Here is a 9,733-nt window from a genome sequence, read left to right as displayed (position 1 = left end):
TAGGATAAAACAACATAAACAAAATTTAATAAAGCATAGGATAAAACAACAAAAATACAATTTAATAAAGCATAGGATAAAACAACATAAATAAAATTTAATAAAGCATAGGATAAAACAACATAAATATAATTTAATAAAGCATAGGATAAAACAACATAAATAAAATTTAATAAAGCATAGGATAAAACAACATAAATACAATTTAATAAAGCATAGGATAAAACAACATAAATACAATTTAATAAAGCACAGGATAAAACAACATAAATAAAATTTAATAAAGCATAGGATAAAACAACATAAACAAAATTTAATAAAGCATAGGATAAAACAACAAAAATACAATTTAATAAAGCATAGGATAAAACAACATAAATAAAATTTAATAAAGCATAGGATAAAATAACATAAATATAATTTAATATAGCATAGGATAAAACAACATAAATAAAATTTAATAAAGCATAGGATAAAACAACATAAATACAATTTAATAAAGCATAGGATAAAACAACATAAATACAATTTAATAAAGCATAGGTTAAAACAACATAAATACAATTTAATAAAGCATAGGATAAAACAACATAAATACAATTTAATAAAGCATAGGTTAAAACAACATAGATACAATTTAATAAAGCATAGGACAAAACAACATAAATACAATTTAATAAAGCATCGGTTAAAACAACATAAATACAAGTTAATAAAGCATAGGATAAAACAACATAAATACAATTTAATAAAGCATAGGATAAAACAACATAAATACAATTTAATAAAGCATAGGATAAAACAACATAAATACAATTTAATAAAGCATAGGTTAAAACAACATAAATACAATTTAATAAAGCATAGGATAAAACAACATAAATTCAATTTAATAAAGCATAGGATAAAACAACATAAATACAATTTAATAAAGCACAGGATAAAACAACATAAATAAAATTTAATAAAGCATAGGATAAAACAACATAAACAAAATTTAATAAAGCATAGGATAAAACAACAAAAATACAATTTAATAAAGCATAGGATAAAACAACATAAATAAAATTTAATAAAGCATAGGATAAAACAACATAAATATAATTTAATAAAGCATAGGATAAAACAACATAAATAAAATTTAATAAAGCATAGGATAAAACAACATAAATACAATTTAATAAAGCATAGGATAAAACAACATAAATACAATTTAATAAAGCATAGGTTAAAACAACATAAATACAATTTAATAAAGCATAGGATAAAACCACAGAAATACAATTTAATAAAGCATAGGATAAAACAACATAAATACAATTTAATAAAGCATAGGACAAAACAACATAAATACAATTTAATAAAGCATCGGTTAAAACAACATAAATACAAGTTAATAAAGCATAGGATAAAACAACATAAATACAATTTAATAAAGCATAGGATAAAATAACATAAATACAATTTAATAAAGCATAGGATAAAACAACATAAATACAATTTAATAAAGCATAGGTTAAAACAACATAAATACAATTTAATAAAGCATAGGATAAAACAACATAAATTCAATTTAATAAAGCATAGGATAAAACAACATAAATACAATTTAATAAAGCACAGGATAAAACAACATAAATAAAATTTAATAAAGCATAGGATAAAACAACATAAACAAAATTTAATAAAGCATAGGATAAAACAACAAAAATACAATTTAATAAAGCATAGGATAAAACAACATAAATAAAATTTAATAAAGCATAGGATAAAACAACATAAATATAATTTAATAAAGCATAGGATAAAACAACATAAATAAAATTTAATAAAGCATAGGATAAAACAACATAAATACAATTTAATAAAGCATAGGATAAAACAACATAAATACAATTTAATAAAGCATAGGTTAAAACAACATAAATACAATTTAATAAAGCATAGGATAAAACCACAGAAATACAATTTAATAAAGCATAGGATAAAACAACATAAATACAATTTAATAAAGCATAGGACAAAACAACATAAATACAATTTAATAAAGCATAGGATAAAACAACATAAATACAATTTAATGAAACATAGGATAAACAACATAAATACAATTTAATAAAGCATAGGATAAAACAACATAAATTCAATTTAATAAAGCATAGGATAAAACAACATAAATACAATTTAATAAAGCATAGGATAAAACAACATAAATACAATTTAATAAAGCATAGGACAAAACAACATAAATACAATTTAATAAAGCATCGGTTAAAACAACATAAATACAAGTTAATAAAGCATAGGATAAAACAACATAAATACAATTTAATAAAGCATAGGATAAAACAACATAAATACAATTTAATAAAGCATAGGATAAAACAACATAAATACAATTTAATAAAGCATAGGTTAAAACAACATAAATACAATTTAATAAAGCATAGGATAAAACAACATAAATTCAATTTAATAAAGCATAGGATAAAACAACATAAATACAATTTAATAAAGCACAGGATAAAACAACATAAATAAAATTTATAAAGCATAGGATAAAACAACATAAACAAAATTTAATAAAGCATAGGATAAAACAACAAAAATACAATTTAATAAAGCATAGGATAAAACAACATAAATAAAATTTAATAAAGCATAGGATAAAACAACATAAATATAATTTAATAAAGCATACTATAAAACAACATAAATAAAATTTAATAAAGCATAGGATAAAACAACATAAATACAATTTAATAAAGCATAGGATAAAACAACATAAATACAATTTAATAAAGCATAGGTTAAAACAACATAAATACAATTTAATAAAGCATAGGATAAAACAACATAAATACAATTTAATAAAGCATAGGTTAAAACAACATAAATACAATTTAATAAAGCATAGGACAAAACAACATAAATACAATTTAATAAAGCATCGGTTAAAACAACATAAATACAAGTTAATAAAGCATAGGATAAAACAACATAAATACAATTTAATAAAGCATAGGATAAAACAACATAAATACAATTTAATAAAGCATAGGATAAAACAACATAAATACAATTTAATAAAGCATAGGTTAAAACAACATAAATACAATTTAATAAAGCATAGGATAAAACAACATAAATTCAATTTAATAAAGCATAGGATAAAACAACATAAATACAATTTAATAAAGCACAGGATAAAACAACATAAATAAAATTTAATAAAGCATAGGATAAAACAACATAAACAAAATTTAATAAAGCATAGGATAAAACAACAAAAATACAATTTAATAAAGCATAGGATAAAACAACATAAATAAAATTTAATAAAGCATAGGATAAAACAACATAAATATAATTTAATAAAGCATAGGATAAAACAACATAAATAAAATTTAATAAAGCATAGGATAAAACAACATAAATACAATTTAATAAAGCATAGGATAAAACAACATAAATACAATTTAATAAAGCATAGGTTAAAACAACATAAATACAATTTAATAAAGCATAGGATAAAACCACAGAAATACAATTTAATAAAGCATAGGATAAAACAACATAAATACAATTTAATAAAGCATAGGACAAAACAACATAAATACAATTTAATAAAGCATAGGATAAAACAACATAAATACAATTTAATGAAACATAGGATAAACAACATAAATACAATTTAATAAAGCATAGGATAGAACAACATAAATTCAATTTAATAAAGCATAGGATAAAACAACATAAATACAATTTAATAAAGCATAGGATAAAACAACATGAATACAATTTAATAAAGCATAGGATAAAACAACATAAATAAAATTTAATAAAGCATAGGATAAAACAACATAAATACAATTTAATAAAGCATAGGATAAAACAACATAAATACAATTTAATAAAGCATAGGTTAAAACAACATAAATACAATTTAATAAAGCATAGGATAAAACAACATAAATACAATTTAATAAAGCATAGGTTAAAACAACATAAATACAATTTAATAAAGCATAGGACAAAACAACATAAATACAATTTAATAAAGCATCGGTTAAAACAACATAAATACAAGTTAATAAAGCATAGGATAAAACAACATAAATACAATTTAATAAAGCATAGGATAAAACAACATAAATACAATTTAATAAAGCATAGGATAAAACAACATAAATACAATTTAATAAAGCATAGGTTAAAACAACATAAATACAATTTAATAAAGCATAGGATAAAACAACATAAATTCAATTTAATAAAGCATAGGATAAAACAACATAAATACAATTTAATAAAGCACAGGATAAAACAACATAAATAAAATTTAATAAAGCATAGGATAAAACAACATAAATATAATTTAATAAAGCATAGGATAAAACAACATAAATAAAATTTAATAAAGCATAGGATAAAACAACATAAATACAATTTAATAAAGCATAGGATAAAACAACATAAATACAATTTAATAAAGCATAGGTTAAAACAACATAAATAAAATTTAATAAAGCATAGGATAAAACAACATAAATACAATTTAATAAAGCATAGGATAAAACAACATAAATACAATTTAATAAAGCATAGGTTAAAACAACATAAATACAATTTAATAAAGCATAGGATAAAACAACATAAATACAATTTAATAAAGCATAGGTTAAAACAACATAAATACAATTTAATAAAGCATAGGACAAAACAACATAAATACAATTTAATAAAGCATCGGTTAAAACAACATAAATACAAGTTAATAAAGCATAGGATAAAACAACATAAATACAATTTAATAAAGCATAGGATAAAACAACATAAATACAATTTAATAAAGCATAGGATAAAACAACATAAATACAATTTAATAAAGCATAGGTTAAAACAACATAAATACAATTTAATAAAGCATAGGATAAAACAACATAAATTCAATTTAATAAAGCATAGGATAAAACAACATAAATACAATTTAATAAAGCACAGGATAAAACAACATAAATAAAATTTAATAAAGCATAGGATAAAACAACATAAATATAATTTAATAAAGCATAGGATAAAACAACATAAATAAAATTTAATAAAGCATAGGATAAAACAACATAAATACAATTTAATAAAGCATAGGATAAAACAACATAAATACAATTTAATAAAGCATAGGTTAAAACAACATAAATACAATTTAATAAAGCATAGGATAAAACAACATAAATACAATTTAATAAAGCATAGGTTAAAACAACATAAATACAATTTAATAAAGCATAGGACAAAACAACATAAATACAATTTAATAAAGCATCGGTTAAAACAACATAAATACAAGTTAATAAAGCATAGGATAAAACAACATAAATACAATTTAATAAAGCATAGGATAAAACAACATAAATACAATTTAATAAAGCATAGGATAAAACAACATAAATACAATTTAATAAAGCATAGGTTAAAACAACATAAATACAATTTAATAAAGCATAGGATAAAACAACATAAATTCAATTTAATAAAGCATAGGATAAAACAACATAAATACAATTTAATAAAGCACAGGATAAAACAACATAAATAAAATTTAATAAAGCATAGGATAAAACAACATAAACAAAATTTAATAAAGCATAGGATAAAACAACAAAAATACAATTTAATAAAGCATAGGATAAAACAACATAAATAAAATTTAATAAAGCATAGGATAAAACAACATAAATATAATTTAATAAAGCATAGGATAAAACAACATAAATAAAATTTAATAAAGCATAGGATAAAACAACATAAATACAATTTAATAAAGCATAGGATAAAACAACATAAATACAATTTAATAAAGCATAGGTTAAAACAACATAAATACAATTTAATAAAGCATAGGATAAAACCACAGAAATACAATTTAATAAAGCATAGGATAAAACAACATAAATACAATTTAATAAAGCATAGGACAAAACAACATAAATACAATTTAATAAAGCATAGGATAAAACAACATAAATACAATTTAATGAAACATAGGATAAACAACATAAATACAATTTAATAAAGCATAGGATAGAACAACATAAATTCAATTTAATAAAGCATAGGATAAAACAACATAAATACAATTTAATAAAGCATAGGATAAAACAACATGAATACAATTTAATAAAGCATAGGATAAAACAACATAAATAAAATTTAATAAAGCATAGGATAAAACAACATAAATACAATTTAATAAAGCATAGGATAAAACAACATAAATACAATTTAATAAAGCATAGGTTAAAACAACATAAATACAATTTAATAAAGCATAGGATAAAACAACATAAATACAATTTAATAAAGCATAGGTTAAAACAACATAAATACAATTTAATAAAGCATAGGACAAAACAACATAAATACAATTTAATAAAGCATCGGTTAAAACAACATAAATACAAGTTAATAAAGCATAGGATAAAACAACATAAATACAATTTAATAAAGCATAGGATAAAACAACATAAATACAATTTAATAAAGCATAGGATAAAACAACATAAATACAATTTAATAAAGCATAGGTTAAAACAACATAAATACAATTTAATAAAGCATAGGATAAAACAACATAAATTCAATTTAATAAAGCATAGGATAAAACAACATAAATACAATTTAATAAAGCACAGGATAAAACAACATAAATAAAATTTAATAAAGCATAGGATAAAACAACATAAACAAAATTTAATAAAGCATAGGATAAAACAACAAAAATACAATTTAATAAAGCATAGGATAAAACAACATAAATAAAATTTAATAAAGCATAGGATAAAACAACATAAATATAATTTAATAAAGCATAGGATAAAACAACATAAATAAAATTTAATAAAGCATAGGATAAAACAACATAAATACAATTTAATAAAGCATAGGATAAAACAACATAAATACAATTTAATAAAGCATAGGATAAAACAACATAAATACAATTTAATAAAGCATAGGACAAAACAACATAAATACAATTTAATAAAGCATAGGATAAAACAACATAAATACAATTTAATGAAACATAGGATAAACAACATAAATACAATTTAATAAAGCATAGGATAAAACAACATAAATACAATTTAATAAAGCATAGGATAAAACAACATAAATAAAATTTAATAAAGCATAGGATAAAACAACATAAATACAATTTAATAAAGCATAGGATAAAACAACATAAATACAATTTAATAAAGCATAGGATAAAACAACTTAAATACAATTTAATAAAGCATAGGACAAAACAACATAAATACAATTTAATAAAGCATAGGATAAAACAACATAAATACAATTTAATGAAACATAGGATAAACAACATAAATACAATTTAATAAAGCATAGGATAAAACAACATAAATTCAATTTAATAAAGCATAGGATAAAACAACATAAATACAATTTAATAAAGCATCGGTTAAAACAACATAAATACAAGTTAATAAAGCATAGGATAAAACAACATAAATTCAATTTAATAAAGCATAGGATAAAACAACATAAATACAATTTAATAAAGCACAGGATAAAACAACATAAATAAAATTTAATAAAGCATAGGATAAAACAACATAAACAAAATTTAATAAAGCATAGGATAAAACAACAAAAATACAATTTAATAAAGCATAGGATAAAACAACATAAATAAAATTTAATAAAGCATAGGATAAAATAACATAAATATAATTTAATAAAGCATAGGATAAAACAACATAAATAAAATTTAATAAAGCATAGGATAAAACAACATAAATACAATTTAATAAAGCATAGGATAAAACAACATAAATACAATTTAATAAAGCATAGGATAAAACAACATAAATACAATTTAATAAAGCATCGGTTAAAACAACATAAATACAAGTTAATAAAGCATAGGATAAAACAACATAAATACAATTTAATAAAGCATAGGATAAAACAACATAAATACAATTTAATAAAGCATAGGATAAAACAACATAAATACAATTTAATAAAGCATAGGACAAAACAACATAAATACAATTTAATAAAGCATAGGATAAAACAACATAAATACAATTTAATGAAACATAGGATAAACAACATAAATACAATTTAATAAAGCATAGGATAAAACAACATAAATACAATTTAATAAAGCATAGGATAAAACAACATAAATAAAATTTAATAAAGCATAGGATAAAACAACATAAATACAATTTAATAAAGCATAGGATAAAACAACATAAATACAATTTAATAAAGCATAGGATAAAACAACTTAAATACAATTTAATAAAGCATAGGACAAAACAACATAAATACAATTTAATAAAGCATAGGATAAAACAACATAAATACAATTTAATGAAACATAGGATAAACAACATAAATACAATTTAATAAAGCATAGGATAAAACAACATAAATTCAATTTAATAAAGCATAGGATAAAACAACATAAATACAATTTAATAAAGCATCGGTTAAAACAACATAAATACAAGTTAATAAAGCATAGGATAAAACAACATAAATTCAATTTAATAAAGCATAGGATAAAACAACATAAATACAATTTAATAAAGCACAGGATAAAACAACATAAATAAAATTTAATAAAGCATAGGATAAAACAACATAAACAAAATTTAATAAAGCATAGGATAAAACAACAAAAATACAATTTAATAAAGCATAGGATAAAACAACATAAATAAAATTTAATAAAGCATAGGATAAAATAACATAAATATAATTTAATAAAGCATAGGATAAAACAACATAAATAAAATTTAATAAAGCATAGGATAAAACAACATAAATACAATTTAATAAAGCATAGGATAAAACAACATAAATACAATTTAATAAAGCATAGGATAAAACAACATAAATACAATTTAATAAAGCATAGGACAAAACAACATAAATTCAATTTAATAAAGCATAGGATAAAACAACATAAATACAATTTAATAAAGCATAGGTTAAAACAACATAAATACAATTTAATAAAGCATAGGATAAAACAACATAAATACAATTTAATAAAGCATAGGTTAAAACAACATAAATACAATTTAATAAAGCATAGGATAAAACAACATAAATTCAATTTAATAAAGCATAGGATAAAACAACATAAATACAATTTAATAAAGCACAGGATAAAACAACATAAATAAAATTTAATAAAGCATAGGATAAAACAACATAAATATAATTTAATAAAGCATAGGATAAAACAACATAAATAAAATTTAATAAAGCATAGGATAAAACAACATAAATACAATTTAATAAAGCATAGGATAAAACAACATAAATACAATTTAATAAAGCATAGGTTAAAACAACATAAATACAATTTAATAAAGCATAGGATAAAACAACATAAATACAATTTAATAAAGCATAGGTTAAAACAACATAAATACAATTTAATAAAGCATAGGACAAAACAACATAAATACAATTTAATAAAGCATCGGTTAAAACAACATAAATACAAGTTAATAAAGCATAGGATAAAACAACATCAATACAATTTAATAAAGCATAGGATAAAACAACATAAATACAATTTAATAAAGCATAGGATAAAACAACATAAATACAATTTAATAAAGCATAGGTTAAAACAACATAAATACAATTTAATAAAGCATAGGATAAAACAACATAAATT

This window comes from Phyllobates terribilis, unplaced genomic scaffold (assembly GCF_046119375.1).
Source record: "Phyllobates terribilis strain yellow unplaced genomic scaffold, ASM4611937v1 Scaffold_83__1_contigs__length_6671269, whole genome shotgun sequence".
Taxonomy (NCBI): domain Eukaryota; kingdom Metazoa; phylum Chordata; class Amphibia; order Anura; family Dendrobatidae; genus Phyllobates; species Phyllobates terribilis.
This window is presented reverse-complemented; position numbering follows the sequence as displayed.